Here is a 17402-nt window from a genome sequence, read left to right as displayed (position 1 = left end):
AATAGCAGCTTTTACAGCTTTTGCAATTATTACGCCACCTAGGTGGAGTAATATAACAGGCGCTTTGAGGTGAGTGATTTGGCAAGCTGCTACCACCGTGGGGAGGTCAGGCCCCCAGACAAAAGAGAAACAAACAATATATAAGATGGTGGAGCGCTAATAAATTGCTATGACCAATTGGGTATTACAATTTATTAATGATAAAAACTGATGTTTCACATAAAAAAAGCAATTGCATATAGAAGCAGATTAATATGGCTGAGGTTCAGCCCAGTGCTACATATATAAAAACAATGAAGGTGTACAGCCTGATAATGCGTAATTGGGAAATAGCAATAGATTTAAGACAATTTTCTCACTTGTTCCAGAAGTTAGCTCTCAAATTGGGGAAAAAGGGGTATGCTCCCAGATGTTGTAGGGAGAACTGGAATGGCGGGTGTCCATAAACCTGACCGGAGATGGTTGTAGCCTGATCCTTGTTTTTGATGGAAACAGTGGTCTCAGTCCTCAAGTTAGAGAAAGTTCCGGTGATTCTCAGGTGGTGGTGTCCCTTTATATAATCCAGTCGTTGTAGCCCAAGGGGGGGGGGTCGCTTGGGTGGGAAATCAAAAGAGCGTTTGGTCCAAGTGAGATGATCCTTGTCAAGAGTCCCAGGTAAGTCAGAGCTGTCACACCTTGCCTAACGCGTTTCGTTACCCACAGGTAACTTTATCAAAGGCATGTCTTTGCCTTTGATAAAGTTACCTGTGGGTAACGAAACGCGTTAGGCAAGGTGTGACAGCTCTGACTTACCTGGGACTCTTGACAAGGATCATCTCACTTGGACCAAACGCTCTTTTGATTTCCCACCCAAGCGACCCCCCCCCCTTGGGCTACAACGACTGGATTATATAAAGGGACACCACCACCTGAGAATCACCGGAACTTTCTCTAACTTGAGGACTGAGACCACTGTTTCCATCAAAAACAAGGATCAGGCTACAACCATCTCCGGTCAGGTTTATGGACACCCGCCATTCCAGTTCTCCCTACAACATCTGGGAGCATACCCCTTTTTCCCCAATTTGAGAGCTAACTTCTGGAACAAGTGAGAAAATTGTCTTAAATCTAATGCTATTTCCCAATTACGCATTATCAGGCTGTACACCTTCATTGTTTTTATATATGTAGCACTGGGCTGAACCTCAGCCATATTAATCTGCTTCTATATGCAATTGCTTTTTTTATGTGAAACATCAGTTTTTATCATTAATAAATTGTAATACCCAATTGGTCATAGCAATTTATTAGCGCTCCACCATCTTATATATTGTTTGAAATCTGAAATAAGTTTACCCCGTTTAAATCAGTGCAAACAGCTGCGATGTTCTGCAGTAGAAATCTGAAATAAGTTTACCCCGTTTAAATCAGTGCAAACAGCTGCGATGTTCTGCAGTAGAAATCTGAAATAAGTTTACCCCGTTTAAATCAGTGCAAACAGCTGCGATGTTCTGCAGTAGAAATCTGAAATAAGTTTACCCCGTTTAAATCAGTGCAAACAGCTGCGATGTTCTGCAGTAGAAATCTGAAATAAGTTTACCCCGTTTAAATCAGTGCAAACAGCTGCGATGTTCTGCAGTAGAAATCTGAAATAAGTTTACCCCGTTTAAATCAGTGCAAACAGCTGCGATGTTCTGCAGTAGAAATCTGAAATAAGTTTACCCCGTTTAAATCAGTGCAAACAGCTGCGATGTTCTGCAGTAGAAATCTGAAATAAGTTTACCCTGTTTAAATCAGTGCAAACAGCTGCGATGTTCTGCAGTAGAAATCTGAAATAAGTTTACCCCGTTTAAATCAGTGCAAACAGCTGCGATGTTCTGCAGTAGAAATCTGAAATAAGTTTACCCCGTTTAAATCAGTGCAAACAGCTGCGATGTTCTGCAGTAGAAATCTGAAATAAGTTTACCCCGTTTAAATCAGTGCAAACAGCTGCGATGTTCTGCAGTAGAAATCTGAAATAAGTTTACCCCGTTTAAATCAGTGCAAACAGCTGCGATGTTCTGCAGTAGAAATCTGAAATAAGTTTACCCCGTTTAAATCAGTGCAAACAGCTGCGATGTTCTGCAGTAGAAATCTGAAATAAGTTTACCCTGTTTAAATCAGTGCAAACAGCTGCGATGTTCTGCAGTAGAAATCTGAAATAAGTTTACCCCGTTTAAATCAGTGCAAACAGCTGCGATGTTCTGCAGTAGAAATCTGAAATAAGTTTACCTGTTGATGGAATATAGAGAGGAGTCAATTCACAATCGATATCCAAGAAAGTTATAAATATTATAACGCGGGTATAACGCTGCTATTAATTTAAAGATGACCCTTTATAACTAGACCCTTCAGACACTAGACCCCTAACGTCCTAAAGGACTGACGTCCCAAACTATACTCCTATGTATAGGTCATTGGTATGACATTATCTAGAGTACTGTGTTCAGTTCTGGAGGCCATATCTCCAGAAGGATATAAATACATTAGAGACTGTACAAAGAAGGGCAACTAAAATGGTGCATGGCCTACATCACAAAACGTACCAGGAAAGACTAAAATATATTAATATGTATACTTTAGAGCAGAGAAGGGAAAGGGGGGACATGATAGAAACTTTCAAATAAATCAAGGGTTTTAACAAGGTACAGGTGGGAGACATTCTTCACAGGAAGAGGAGCAACAGAACACGAAGACATGCACTGAAACTAGAGGGAGGAAGATTCAGGGGCAATTTGAGGAAGAATTACTTCACAGAAAGGATATCGGATAAGTGGAATAGCCTCCCATCAGAGGTGGTAGAGTTAAATAGATTAGAGGAATTTAAACATGCTTGGGATAGCATATTGATATCCTTACAAAGAAATAAGGATCAAACATGGTCTGAGGATGTTTCTATATAAAAAAAAATCTCTCCTATGCCAGCATTTCTCATCCTCAGCCCTCAAACTGTCACGGCCTGGACTGTCTGTGTTCCCGGCACTGACCTGGGTGCGCCAGTGGAGGGCACAGGGAACTGGAAGCGAGGAGGCTTGAGGTAGCTGGAGCTCATGCACGGAGGTTGAAGGGAGATGATCTGCCGGGGACACAGAGGATTGGCTGAGACCTAAAGCAGAGGCGCGGGGTCTAAGCTGACAGTGGTATTCACCAGGGACCCCCGCAAGGGGATATGGACTTCGCTGCAACTGCCGACCAGGTCGCGGCCCTCTGCCCAGGTTCCCCTGTGGCTTTAGCAGAGTTTGGACAACAAGAGTCTTTAATGGGGTACTTAAACCATCGATGGTGATCGATGGCACTGAATGCTATACAGCAACACGGAGGGTACTTGAGAATATGAGATGCGGCCTGGAAGCCGGGGATGACACGAAGGTATCACAGGGAGACGCTGAAGACAATGGGAAATACTGGAGCGGCTAGGGAGCCGATACTTGAGATCACTGGGGATCGCTGGAGCGGCTAGGGAGCCGGTACTGGAGATCACTGGGGATCGCTGGAGCGGCTAGGAAGCCGGTACTGGAGATCACTGGGGATCGCTGGAGCGGCCTGAGAGCCGAGGGGAGACAGGCACGGAACCCACGGATAACCGGACACTGAGTAAGTAACCTGGGCTGCACGAGAAGACAGAATCACACGGCAGATGGAAACACGTGGAGACTTCTGGCAGGAGTGGAATGACCAGGACGCTGAGAGTAACACAGGTGACAGCGGACTCAGGAAACCGGACCTCTGGAGCACGTGGGGAGTCTTGACAGGAGCTTAACGCTGGAGAACTCACAGGTAAACTGACGAGTTGTTCAAGACAAGGAGGAGACTGTGAGCTGGGCTTTTATCCCTCCAGGTGATTAGGGAATCAGACGCAGGTGATGGAATTAGCCGCAGCAGCAGCAGCAGCACACAGACCAGGAAGTAAGTTGGAGCTTACCTGGATCATGTGACCCACCGTTTGATCAGGGAATACACCTGGAGCTCACAGTGACGCAGGGGCGACTTGGAAGCAAAAGACATCACGCCAGGGATTGCCGACTGTGCCGGCAGCCGACCTACGGAGGACACTACCCCAGCGTGCCGGTAAGGGGCGCATGCGAGCAGTGCGAGAACCGGGGTTCATGACAGTACCCCCCCTTTTAGGGTGGGCACCGAACACCCTTTGGGCTTACTCGGATTGTCTTTATGAAAAGCTGCAATCAAACGGGGAGCATGCACATCTGCAGCATTGATCCAGCTTCTTTCTTCTGGGCCATAGCCCTTCCAATCGATGAGATATTGGATGTTTCCATATCTTCTGCGAGAATCCACCACCTTATCGACCTCGAATTCAACCCCTCGATGGGTATAAACTCTGGGGAGCTCAGGAGTAGCACTTTGGAACCGGTTGAGAACAAGAGGTCGCAATAAGGATATGTGGAAGGAATTTGGGATTTTCAAATATGGTGGTAGCTTCAGCTTATAAGCTACAGGATTGATCCTTTGGATCACAGGGAATGGCCCGATGAATCGGGGGGCGAACTTCATGGACGGGACTCATAGGCGAAGATTTTGATTGGACAGCCATACCTTGTCACCAAGTTTTAACTGAGGGACTGCTCTTCTTTTACGGTCAGCAAAGAATTTGTATCTTTTTGAGGCTTTCTTGAGAGAAACATGCACATTTTTCCAAACTTGTGAGAAATGCTTGAGTGTGGAAGATGCGGCAGGCACTTCCAAGGCTGGTAAAGGCTCAAAGATCGGTGGTCGAGGGTGTTGACCGCACACTATGTAGAACGGAGAGTAGCCAGTAGCTGTGTGGTATCTGAAGTTGTGGGCAAATTCAGCCCAAGGCAGCAGACTGACCCAGTTATCTTGTGACGAGGAGACATACAGGCGAAGGAATGCTTCCAGATCTTGGTTAACCCTCTCTGTTTGCCCATTAGACTGCGGGTGGTACGCTGTGGAAAAGTTAAATTTCACCTTCAGGGCAGAACAGAGAGCTCTCCAAAAGCGGGCTACAAATTGCACTCCACGATCGGAGACAATATCTGCAGGGAGTCCATGAATCCGAAAGATATGTTGGATGAAGATCTGAGCGAGCTTGGGAGCAGAGGGCAGACCAGTCAACGGGATGAAATGTGCCATTTTGGAGAACCGGTCTACCACCACCCAGATGGTATTACATTCTTGAGACTTTGGGAGCTCGGAAATAAAGTCCATGGAAATGTGCGTCCAGGGACGCATGGGAGTGGGCAACGGAAGGAGAGCACCGGCAGGGGATTGACGATGGACTTTATGCTGGGCACAAGTAGGACATGAGGCCACGAAATCCTGGACATCCTTTTTCATGTGAGGCCACCAATATGACCGGCGAAGAATCTCCAGGGTTTTGTGAACGCCCGGGTGACCGGAGAAGGACGAGGCATGAGCCCAGGATAAGATTTTGGGCTGGAGCTCTGGTAGAACCAGCATCTTTCCTCGAGGTGGCACAGGTGACACATGGGTGGCGGCAAAAGCCGTAGGACTGATGATGGGACGCTGTTCTTGCAGCACTGTGTCATCTTCCATAGAACGGGATAGTGCATCGGCTTTTGCGTTCTGGGACCCAGGACGGTAGAAAATTTTAAAACTGAATCGTGAGAAGAATAAGGACCAACGAGCTTGGCGGGAGTTAAGACACTGGGCTGTCTGGACGTACAGTAAGTTCTTGTGATCTGTGAAGATGGACACGGGAAACTTGGCCGCTTCTAACAGATATCGCCATTCTTCCAGTGCAAGTTTAATTGCCAACAACTCGATCGCCAATGGAGTAGTTTTTCTCGGCAGGGAGGAATTTCCGAGAGAAAAACCCACAGGGGTGCTGTTTGCCATCGTCTGTAACTTGGGAGAGCACAGCACCAACACCCACATTCGAGGCGTCAACTTCCAAGAGGAAGGGTTTGTCTGTATCTGGCTGCCGGAGGATGAGGGCAGATATGAAGGCTTGTTTTAGCAGGTGGAATGCGGACAAGGCTTCTTCGGACCAGACAGCTGGATTGGCACCTTTTTGGGTGAGAGCTGTGATGGGAGCGATGAGGGTGGAGAATCCTTTGACAAATTTTCTGTAGTAGTTGGCAAAGCCAATAAAGCGCTGGACTGCTTTGAGAGTGGTTGGTTGGGACCAACCGTTGATGGCTTCAAGTTTTGCGGGATCCATTCGCAACTCTGAGCCGGACACGATATACCCTAGGAAGGGTATCTGGGGGACTTCAAATGTGCACTTGGAGAGTTTACCGTACAATTTATTAGCACGTAAACGGGATAGCACTTCTTTGACTTGAGAACGATGAGACTGGAGATCTGAAGAAAAAAATTAAATATCGTCGAGGTACACAACAAGATATTGCTATAGGACATCTCTAAAAATTTCGTTGACGAATTCTTGAAAGACGGCAGGTGCATTACTGAGACCGAAGGGCATCACTAGATACTCGTAATGCCCATCTCTAGTGTTGAAGGCAGTCTTCCATTCGTCGCCTTGGCGAATTCTGATTAGGTTGTACGCCCCTCTGAGGTCAAGCTTGGTAAAACATTTTGCACCTTTGATACGATCAAATAACTCAGTGATCAAGGGAAGAGGATAACTGTTCTTGATGGTTATCTCATTGAGACCTCTATAATCTATGCATGGGCGTAACCCTCTATCTTTTTTTTTTCACAAAAAAGAATCCTGCACCAGCAGGGGAGGTAGAGGGTCGGATGAAACCTTTCTGGAGATTTTCTCGAATATACTCAGACATCGCTTTGGTCTCAGGGATTGACAGAGGATAGGTACGCCCCTTAGGAGGGGACTTCCCAGGGAGGAGATCGATGGGACAATCCCACCGGCGGTGTGGAGGCAGAACATCAGCGGCTTGTTCACTGAATACATCACTGAATTCATGATACACTGAGGGAAGACCCGGAAGGCTTTTAATTGTGGAAGATCGAACTGGAGTTACTTCAGTCAAGCAATGTTTCTGGCAATATTCGCTCTATTCCACAATTTGGAGAGATCTCCAATCGATACGGGGGTTGTGGAGTTGTAGCCACGGTAACCCTAACACAAGGTCGTAGGAGGATTTAGGAATGACCAGGAAGTCCATACATTCTTGATGAAGCACCCCTACGTGGAATGAGACAGGGACTGTCCGATGCACAATATCACTTCCGGGAATCCTGCTTCCATCCACCGCTGTTAAGTAGTGAGGCTGGGAAAGAGGCAGAATTGGAATTTTGCACTTTTTACCTGCTCGGCTGAGATAAAGTTCCCTGCAGCCCCGGAGTCTGCCAGGGCTGAGACTTGCAGGGTACCCACAGGGGACACAAGGGCAACAGGTAGAATCAAGTCAGTGGTGGGAGGAGTTTTACTGAGACAACCTAACCTGACTCCCCCACTGCAGGTTAGGGCTTGGCGTTTCCCGGACGCTCGGGACAGGACCCAATGAAGTGACCGGGGGCGGCACAGTAGATACATAATTTTTCCTTTTGCCTTCTGGACCGTTCCTCTGTAGATAACCTAGATCTACCTATTTGCGCTAGGTTCTTCTGTAGCGGTTGTCGCAGGACGGTGCTGAGGCGGAGGTGAAACTCGGGGAACTACTTTCTTTAATCTTTCTAAACCTCGCTCTCTTAGGCGCAGGTCTATTTTGACACACAAGGAAATTAATTCTTCAAGCTGCTCTGGGAGATCTCGGGTGGCAAGTTCATCTTTGATGCGTTCTGAGACGCCCAACCAGAAGGCGGCTGTTAACGCCTCATTGTTCCATTTGAGCTCGGAAGCAAGAGTCTGGAATTGAACCACGAATTGGCCCATGGAACGAGAGCCCTGTTTGAGGCGGAGAATTTCTGTAGAGGCTGATGCAGGCCTTCCTGGCTCATCGAATATCCGTCGGAAGGTAGAGACGAATCTGTCATAATCGGTGAGAATTGGATCAGATCTTTCCCAGAGGGGTGATATCCAATCTAGGGCAGAACCAGTCAGCAAGGAGACAATGTATGCTATCTTGGTTCTGGCAGTCGGAAAGTTCTGTGGTAGAAGTTCAAATTGGATGTCACATTGGTTTAGAAAGCCTCTACAGCCTTTAGGATTGCCATCATATTTATTAGGAGTAGGCAGCTGAAGACGAGGAATATATGCTGGGGCATGAGTGGCAGGCTGATTAGATACCGGTGGCGGAGGTGGCCGGAGGGACTGCTGGAGGGAAACCAGACGAGTGGACACATCCTGGAGGTATGTAATCACCTGCTGCTGCGTCGCTTCTTGTGTTTCTATACGCGAGGTGACATCTTGGAGAGCCGCTGGCCCCACACTGTGGTCGCGTGCCGAGTCCATCGGTCTTGAACAATCTGTCACGGCCTGGACTGTCTGTGTTCCCGGCACTGACCTGGGTGCGCCAGTGGAGGGCGCAGGGAACTGGAAGCGAGGAGGCTTGAGGTAGCTGGAGCTCATGCACGGAGGTTGAAGGGAGATGATCTGCCGGGGACACAGAGGATTGGCTGAGACCTAAAGCAGAGGCGCGGGGTCTAAGCCGACAGTGGTATTCACCAGGGACCCCCGCAAGGGGATATGGACTTCGCTGCAACTGCCGACCAGGTCGCGGCCCTCTGCCCAGGTTCCCCTGTGGCTTTAGCAGAGTTTGGACAACAAGAGTCTTTAATGGGGTACTTAAACAATCGATGGTGATCGATGGCACTGAATGCTATACAGCAACAAGGAGGGTACTTGAGAATATGAGATGCGGCCTGGAAGCCGGGGATGACACGAAGGTATCACAGGGAGACGCTGGAGACAATGGGAAATACTGGAGCGGCTAGGGAGCCGATACTTGAGATCACTGGGGATCGCTGGAGCGGCTAGGGAGCCGGTACTGGAGATCACTGGGGATCGCTGGAGCGGCTAGGAAGCCGGTACTGGAGATCACTGGGGATCGCTGGAGCGGCCTGAGAGCCGAGGGGAGACGGGCACGGAACCCACGGATAACCGGACACTGAGTAAGTAACCTGGGCTGCACGAGAAGACAGAATCACACGGCAGATGGAAACACGTGGAGACTTCTGGCAGGAGTGGAATGACCAGGACGCTGAGAGTAACACAGGTGACAGCGGACTCAGGAAACCGGACCTCTGGAGCACGTGGGGAGTCTTGACAGGAGCTTAACGCTGGAGAACTCACAGGTAAACTGACGAGTTGTTCAAGACAAGGAGGAGACTGTGAGCTGGGCTTTTATCCCTCCAGGTGATTAGGGAATCAGACGCAGGTGATGGAATTAGCCGCAGCAGCAGCACACAGACCAGGAAGTAAGTTGGAGCTTACCTGGATCATGTGACCCGCCGCTTGATCAGGGAATACACCTGGAGCTCACAGTGACGCAGGGGCGACTTGGAAGCAAAAGACATCACGCCAGGGATTGCCGACTGTGCCGGCAGCCGACCTACGGAGGACACTACCCCAGCGTGCCGGTAATGGGCGCATGCGAGCAGTGCGAGAACCGGGGTTCATGACACAAACCTCCTAACAGTTCACATTTTCTAGCTCACCCAGCAGATGCACTGTAGGGGCAGAGGCGTAGCAAGGGCGGTGCCGATGGAGCACCAGCTCCGGGCGCTGGAAGCTATCCTGGCGCCGGAGCCGTGCCGGCACCGCCAGCTCGCCCACTCCATCTCCCCCGCTAGCTCCCGGCTCCCCGGCTCTCTGTGTGCGGGAGACGTGATTCTATTTAAAATTCACGTCTCTCGCTGGACCGCTAGCCAATAGGTGCTTGCGGTCCAGCAGCCAATCAACTGGTGGCTGCTGAACCGCGAGCGCCTATTGGCTAGCGCGGTCCAGCGGGATATGTGAATCTTAAATAGCAGGCGCAGCAGCACACACTAGTGCACCGTTACAGCGCGGAGCATGGACAGCGGACAGCTGGGGGTCCCACTGTCAGATGTCGCGCGCAGAGGCCGATCCGCGGCACTGCTCACCTCTCGTGACAGCCATCACAGCCGCTGCAGATTCAGTGCAGGCTGTGACGGCTGAGTGACTTGATTGAGCAGCCTGCGCAGAGAGTGCAGACTGGGTCAGCCGCCGCAGCTAACATAATCCCGCCTACCCGGCTCCCAATGTGTTGGTAAGTTGTCGCCATCAGAAGGGGGACCATGCTCGAGCTCCAGTGTAACAAACATAAAAGAGGTCCAGACTCACCACCCTGGTGTTGGATAGGAAGGGTATGGGATGGGTATGTTGGGGACAGTGAAAGAGTAGGGTGTGTAATTGGGAGTGGTGTAGAGGATTATGGAGTGAATGTGGCACAAACAGGGGGACTAGGGTGTATATGTGAGTAAAGCTTTATAGGGGGTCTGTGGGTGGAACAGGGTGTTTGTGGTGGGGATAGAGGGACGTGGCGATGAGGTCTCTCCTCTTATATGGAATCAATATGGGAATTCTGTGAGGGACAGAAATATGGGCAATGTTTAAGGGGCACTACGAGGGGAATTATGTGTAAGGGACATTACTACGGGCATAATATATCATGGGCATTATGTTTGTGGCATAATGTGTAATGGGCATTACATGTGGCATGATATGTAATGGGCATTACGTGTGTGGTAATTTGTGTAATGGGCATTATCATGTGTGTTATAATGTGTACTGTGCAATACGGTGTGCCCCAATGTGTAATGGGCATTCTGGTGTGCGCCACTGTGTAAAGGGCATTCTGGTGTGCGCCACTGTGTAATGGGCATTATGGTGTGCAACAATGTGTAATGGGCACTATAGTGTGTTATGGACATTACAGTATGCAACAATGTCTAATGGGCATAATGGTGTACAATAATATGTAATGGGCATTACAGTGTGTGGTATGTTAGGCCACATCCCCTTTTCGCCTCGCAAGAGCCCCGCCTACTACAAACCGGGGGGGAGGCATGAAACATGCCCTTGCTCCGGGCACTGTGTTACCTAGCTACACCGCTGTGTAGGGGGTACTTGAGGACCAAGGTTGAGGACCACTGGCCTAGGGTTTCAAATTGCTTAGGGCCAGCACATAAAGGATTCTTTCATTTTGATGAAAATTCTTTGTGTACGCATAGTAGAAATATATGTATATGGTGCAATATGAAAAATAGAGGATTTATTAGACCTCAAAATCCAATCTTCACCAAATAAAACCACAGGGAATGGCTGAATGCAGTTCCTACCAGATCTCTGATCTAATGCACCTAATATAGAAAACGCTGATGAAAATGAACCCAGCAGTTAGACAGGTTGGATTTGCTAGGAGTGAACAACCTACATATTCTTGGTCAACCGTAATAAACAGTCAACACTTCACTAGACAGGCAATTCCCAGACTGTACAAGGTGATTTAAAAAGATGTCCTTTGTGTCCTCAAAATGCCTTTATACCCACTGTCCACTTAACCATGGCTATGTGAACAAATGGAAAAGGGCAGACAAAGGACTATGGCCCTTATTCTGGTCGGTGCGGATATATCCGCGTGCGTTCGGCCCGCCGATGTTTTGTGTCTGCGCATGTGCGAGCGGGGCGTACGGCCAAATCCCGCATGAACTGTGAACACTCCGAACAGGGGGTGGAGAGGGGCGTGAAGGGCTATTTGGGCTCATTACCATATGCATACGCCCCGCGTTTCATGGGCGTTCCCATGCAAACGCTGGGCGTACGTATGGTAATGCGGCCGTGACGCACGTGTAGGGGGCGGACATATGACATCGCCGGATGTCAGCTGCCCGCCCAGATCATTGCTTTTGCACGGAAAAATGTCCGTGTGGTCTGAGGTTGCGGGAGCTGGTGGAGCACTCGGTCCTGCATTCGATGGTCTGCGACCATCGAATGATTAGGGAGGTTCCCTTAGATGAAGGAGGCGTATTCCGTGAAAAATACACGTGCGGTCCATTCGGCCAGCTTCTTACCGCATACGGACGGAGTTGGCGATCCGTATGGAAGGCGGGGTTTCGCACGCACGGTCCTGGCCGCAAAATTGGATCCGGCCGCACCGATCAGAATAAGGGCCTATATGAATGTTTCAGCCCACTGGCTAGATGTATTGCCTTCCGCTGCAACAACAGGAGCAGGACCAGTAGCATCTCACAAATGCCTACCCATTCCTAGGCAGGCTCCACTGTGTATTACTGGTTTCAGTAAGAGGCACACCATTGAGAACCTATTAGAGAAACGGAGGGACATCGCACAATGGCATACCTCACTTGGACTCTCCTGGGTATTTGTTATATCTTACAATGCCACCAACATTGTGAGAGCATTACAGCTCGGCAAATTCCAACATGTCCCATGTTTTGGTGGTGTAGAATTTTTTATAAAAATGATGGGCGTGCATTAAATGTTTATAAGAAAGATGTGGGTGCGCTAATCAACAGCTGCTGGCACAGGGTTTGTCAGGCCCTAGGAATACAATAGTGAAATATAAAGAGGTGTGCCAGCGCTGGCTAATCCAATGATAGAGCAAGACGTTTCTCAAAAAATTATACAAATTTATTATCAATATAAAACACAATAAAATGACTAAATGATTATGAATCCGTGATAGGTGAATCATAGAACAAAAAGTCAATGTGGGTATTAAAAGTTATATCACAGGCATAATTATCCGTTGCAATTTCCAAAAAATTATAGAGCTGACAATGTAATCATATTACCATCCTGGTAGATGTTGTATCCAAATTCGGATGACTCAAGAGTACTTTTTGGTTTGCCCTATAATTAGCCTCTTGCTCCTGAGGAAGCCGGAGTTTTACTATCCGGGGAAACACGCTGAGCTGCTTAACATCTTTATCCTTGCTGACACCATCCAGTCTACCAAGTGACCAGTCCATCTCCCACTGACGCCACTGCACCTGGATCCATCATCTATGGGATATTTGCCTTGTTCCTAAAAATCCAGCGAAGGAGGAAATCGTCCTAGTGGGAGGCTTGAGCCCTTGAAATTATAGGGCAAACCAAAATGGACTCTTGAGTCATCCGAATTTGGATACAACATCTACCAGGATGGTAATATGATTACATTGTCAGCTCTATAATTTTTTGGAAATTGCAACAGATAATTATCCCTGTGATATAACTTTTAATACCCACATTGACTTTTTGTTCTATGATTCACCTATCACGGATTCATAATCATTTAGTCATTTTATTGTGTTTTATATTGATAATAAATTTGTATAATTTTTTGAGAACCGTCTTGCTCTATCATCAGCCAGCGCTGGCACACCTCTTTATATTTCACTAGTGCATTAAATGTTGTCGGTGACCCAAACATTTTTGGGCCGTTTTCAAAATTCAGTGGCTGCACGTTGGAGGCTGGAGTGCAAGCAAACATTCCTGAACTTTCCCTGCCATGACCTGAAGGTGGTGATGAGATGGAATTCTACCCTCTATATGCTTCAGAGGATGGAGTAGCAGCAAAAGGCCATTCAAGCCTATACATCCACCTATGACATAGGGAAAGATTGGGGAAATGCACCTGACTCAAGCGCAGTAGAGAATGATTTCCGTGTTGTGCAAGGTTCTCCAACTCTTCGAACTTGTTGAAGTATGCTTCTCCTGTTTATATGGGTGTGGTATAGGGTTCCGACAGTCGGGATCCCGACAGTCATTAGCCCGACGTCAGGATCCCTACTGGCCAAACTCAGACAGCATGGCGCGCGCAACAAAGCCCCTTGCGGGCTTGCTTCACTCGCCACTCTGCGGGCACGGTGGCTCGCTGTGCTCGCCACCTATTCTATTCTCCCTCTATGAGGGTCGTGGACCCCCATGAGGAAGAATAGCGGTGGCCGTCGGGAACCCGTCTGTCAGTGTTTTAACAGTCGGGATCCCGAAGTCGGGTAAATGACTTTCGGGATCCCGACTGTTGGGACCCCGTCCAGCACCCGTTTATACAATGTAAGGAGTTCAGAATAGACTAGAAATAAATGCTATTGAGGTTAATAATACCGCAGGAAAAAAAACTAATTCTGTGAATTTAGCTTTGGACTGAAATGCTTTTGCAATAAAATGACTATTAAAACTGAGAATACAGGAACATGTCAGGAATATAAAAAAACAGACATATGCAGTCTCCAAACACTTTCTGTTACACCATAATTTTGGGTGCTGACAAAGGTATCCGACTGGTAACTATTGAAGAAAGAGGAGGTGACCAACTTTCTATCCAGGAAGGAAATGTATTGGATTTACAAGTTGAACGCGGTCCACACAGAAGGTTTCAATAAAAGCTATGACACAGCCCCAGTTCCAGATTAAGGGCCTTATTCTGGTTGGAGCGGCCGGGCCGTACGCGTACGTCCCGGGCTTTTTTATGATCTGCGCATGCGTACATTCGCTAATGCGCAGGCGCGAACACCCCAAAACGCTTACAGACGGGCCTCTACGTGCGAAAAAACCTATACGCGAGTGTACGGGCATTGGGGGCGGCATAGGGGCGTGAAGAGGGGAGCGGCCGAAATAATGAGGGGAAATGGGCGTAAATATGGGCGTACACGGGGGTGTGCACCAAAAATGAGCGGTGCTACTACCGCACGATCGACTAAGGCACCGTTCATTTCGGACACAAAACAGGCGGCCGCCAACCGCCATCTCAAACCACCCCTACAGATACCGCATGCCAGCGTGCGCCTGGATTTGCTAATTTACGCTGATTACTACCAAACACATACACCTGAATGTAATAACCAATGCTGCAGTCTATTAAGTCCAAACCATGATTTCACTACCTGCAAGCCACACACAGCACTCAAACACATTGGAAGCTTATCTTTCTATACTTCTCTACATTTAAAGGTTTGTTTAATTTAAGGTAAGATTCTTTTTAAGACCTGCTTATATATGCTAAGGTAGGTATTTGCTAAACAGTTATACACATTCACTACGTGCTTTCATAGACTTTACACAGTAGCACACTCAATCTACACAAGTCGACATGTGTCAACGTGTTCACTCTAATACAAACATAGGTTTTGTATTTAGGATACAATAACATAAACCACATCTAACACCTACAAAGGATGTTTCAGCAATGTTTTAAGCCCATGCCCACTATTTTGCACATTAATTAATTCAATCAATTAATTAATTTTCATAATTATAGTTGAAAGGCAAGATTTGCAGGTCCATATATGTGAAGGGTATGTCAGCGTACACGGACGTACGCTCACTCTCACGAGCGGTGACATAAGCTGACTTTTCTATTGAAAACAATAGGGACCCGTCCGTGCAAGCTGGCGTACGCTCAGATAGCCGCAAGAAGTCGGTGGGAAGACGGCCGAGAGACGTCCGTAAACGGTGGTGTACGCTCAATTGTACGCCAGTTGTCGGAGTGTAAGGGCTGGCCCGTCCGTGTACGTTGGCGTACGCACATTTGTACGCCACTCCCCTTCGACGTTGTTTCTGCCCGTACGTATGCGGCTGAGTTGTGGGTGGACTTAACCCCAACGGCCGCGTACGGATAGCGTACGTTGTTTTGGAACGTACGCACGTTTGGCCGCTCCAACCAGAATAAGGCCCTTAGGTCCTCATAGGCCTGGGGCTGAAATTTACAAGGGGCCTAAACCCAATACTGTCTAAAGGAACATTGTACGCCAAAGCCGTGTGGTGCAAAAAAGGGGTGTGGTATCACAAGGAAGGCATGGTAACACAATAGTACCCCCAAATCAAATTATGCCAGAGTAGCACAATCTTCTCAACAGAATTTGCTGTTCTATATAATAAACTGTTAATAAATGACACCGCACATAGTGCCCCTATTTCATATTACACCACAGAGTAGTGTCCTTTATTTATATTATGACACACAGTACTGCTTCATATTCACAACATGCTACACCTTAGTGCTCCTTATACGCAATGCACATGATAGCAATGACACTTATACACATATTAATGACCACAGTAGTAGTGATACTTATACACATATTAATGTCCGCGGTAGCCGTGCAACTTCTACCCATAATACTCCCCATAGTAGCAGTGCCGCTTACACATAATAAAAGCCCACAATAATACAGTAGTTCTGCTTATATACATAATAAATGCACACGGTAGCAGTGCCACTTATATACATAATAAATGCGATCGCAGACAAGTACATGAGGGGTAAAACCATTCAAAATCAATAATCAGTGAATGGTTTTCCCCTCCCTTCCCAGTGCTGAGTAAGCCAGGACTTACGCGGCACTGCAACGGCCGCGGGGAGGAGGCCGCTGATGACGTCAGCGGCCCTTCCTCCCAACGGCCAGGGAACGCCTGTGTCTTCTGGGCCTAATTCAGCATCAATTGTAATTTTACAAAGATGCGCAAAACTACAACTGTTGTCACTAGCTGCCCAGAGTATGGTAACACATGCATGGTAACACCGATCCCGCATGATGGTTCCCTCCCCGTGATGCGATTACAAAATTCTGCAACAGCAAAACATTTGCATCTTTAGGATAACCACATGCCTGCACTGCTATGTTTTCGTTGGAATATGTAAAACAGACTGTGGTTTCATTCATATGCATGTACTTTGGAGGGACAGCAGATGGCAACATACTGATCTGTGTATTGTTTGTCAGCTGTATATTCAGATATCTCTCTAGTACTTCCTGTCTGTGTTGTTTTAGCGAAGAGATGTGAGGAACACATGTAGCTGACATGTTGAGTTTAATAAGCGGTTATGATGTTTTGTCATATTACACTGATCCTGTTACCCAGTTCTCCATAAAGAAGTCATACCCAGGGCCATCTTAACAGCAGTGTGGGCCCCTGGGCAAAGCAATGCACCGGGCCCTTACCCATTCTCCCCTCCTAGGGGTGGGGGGTGCTATCAGCAGCAGCTTTGATGTCCCACTGGTGGCAGGGGGTGCTCTATATTCCATTCAACATGTAGGACCTGGAGCAGTAACTTCTGCTAATTACTCCTTTACTGCACAGGTGGGAGAACACTAACATGTGGAAGGGGGCACTGAGCTGTATGAAGGGTCCCTTGTAAATGACTTCCAGGGAGGTAGGGGGTGTTTTATACGTAGGGGAGGGTTGGATAATGGAGTGGGCTTAATATTCGTCATTTTCCGGTGGATGGGCAGCTTGTTTGACTGCAGATATCGCCATTATCTGGAAATAGATGTCTTAGCCTTCAATAGTATAAAAACCTAGAGTCCCAACTTTCAGGAGGTGCTGGGGACTTGGGGATCAGAGATCAGGAGCCAGAGCAATCCATTGACAAAATTATAAAACTGTACACCAGACGTTTGGAGCTGGAGCAGGGACCGGCTGCTGGAAGGCTGATATCTCTGGTTCTGGGCAAGATAGAGACAAACCTCTAGTATCGACAGAAAGGGGAGAGCCCCAGCTTTTGGAATATACTCTCAGAAAAACTCTAAGTCAGAGAGAACCTGAGAAA

This window comes from Crinia signifera, chromosome 5 (genome assembly GCF_055691185.1).
Source record: "Crinia signifera chromosome 5, ASM5569118v1, whole genome shotgun sequence".
Taxonomy (NCBI): domain Eukaryota; kingdom Metazoa; phylum Chordata; class Amphibia; order Anura; family Myobatrachidae; genus Crinia; species Crinia signifera.
The sequence above is the reverse complement of the archived record's forward strand: the minus strand, read 5'-3'. Positions refer to the sequence as shown.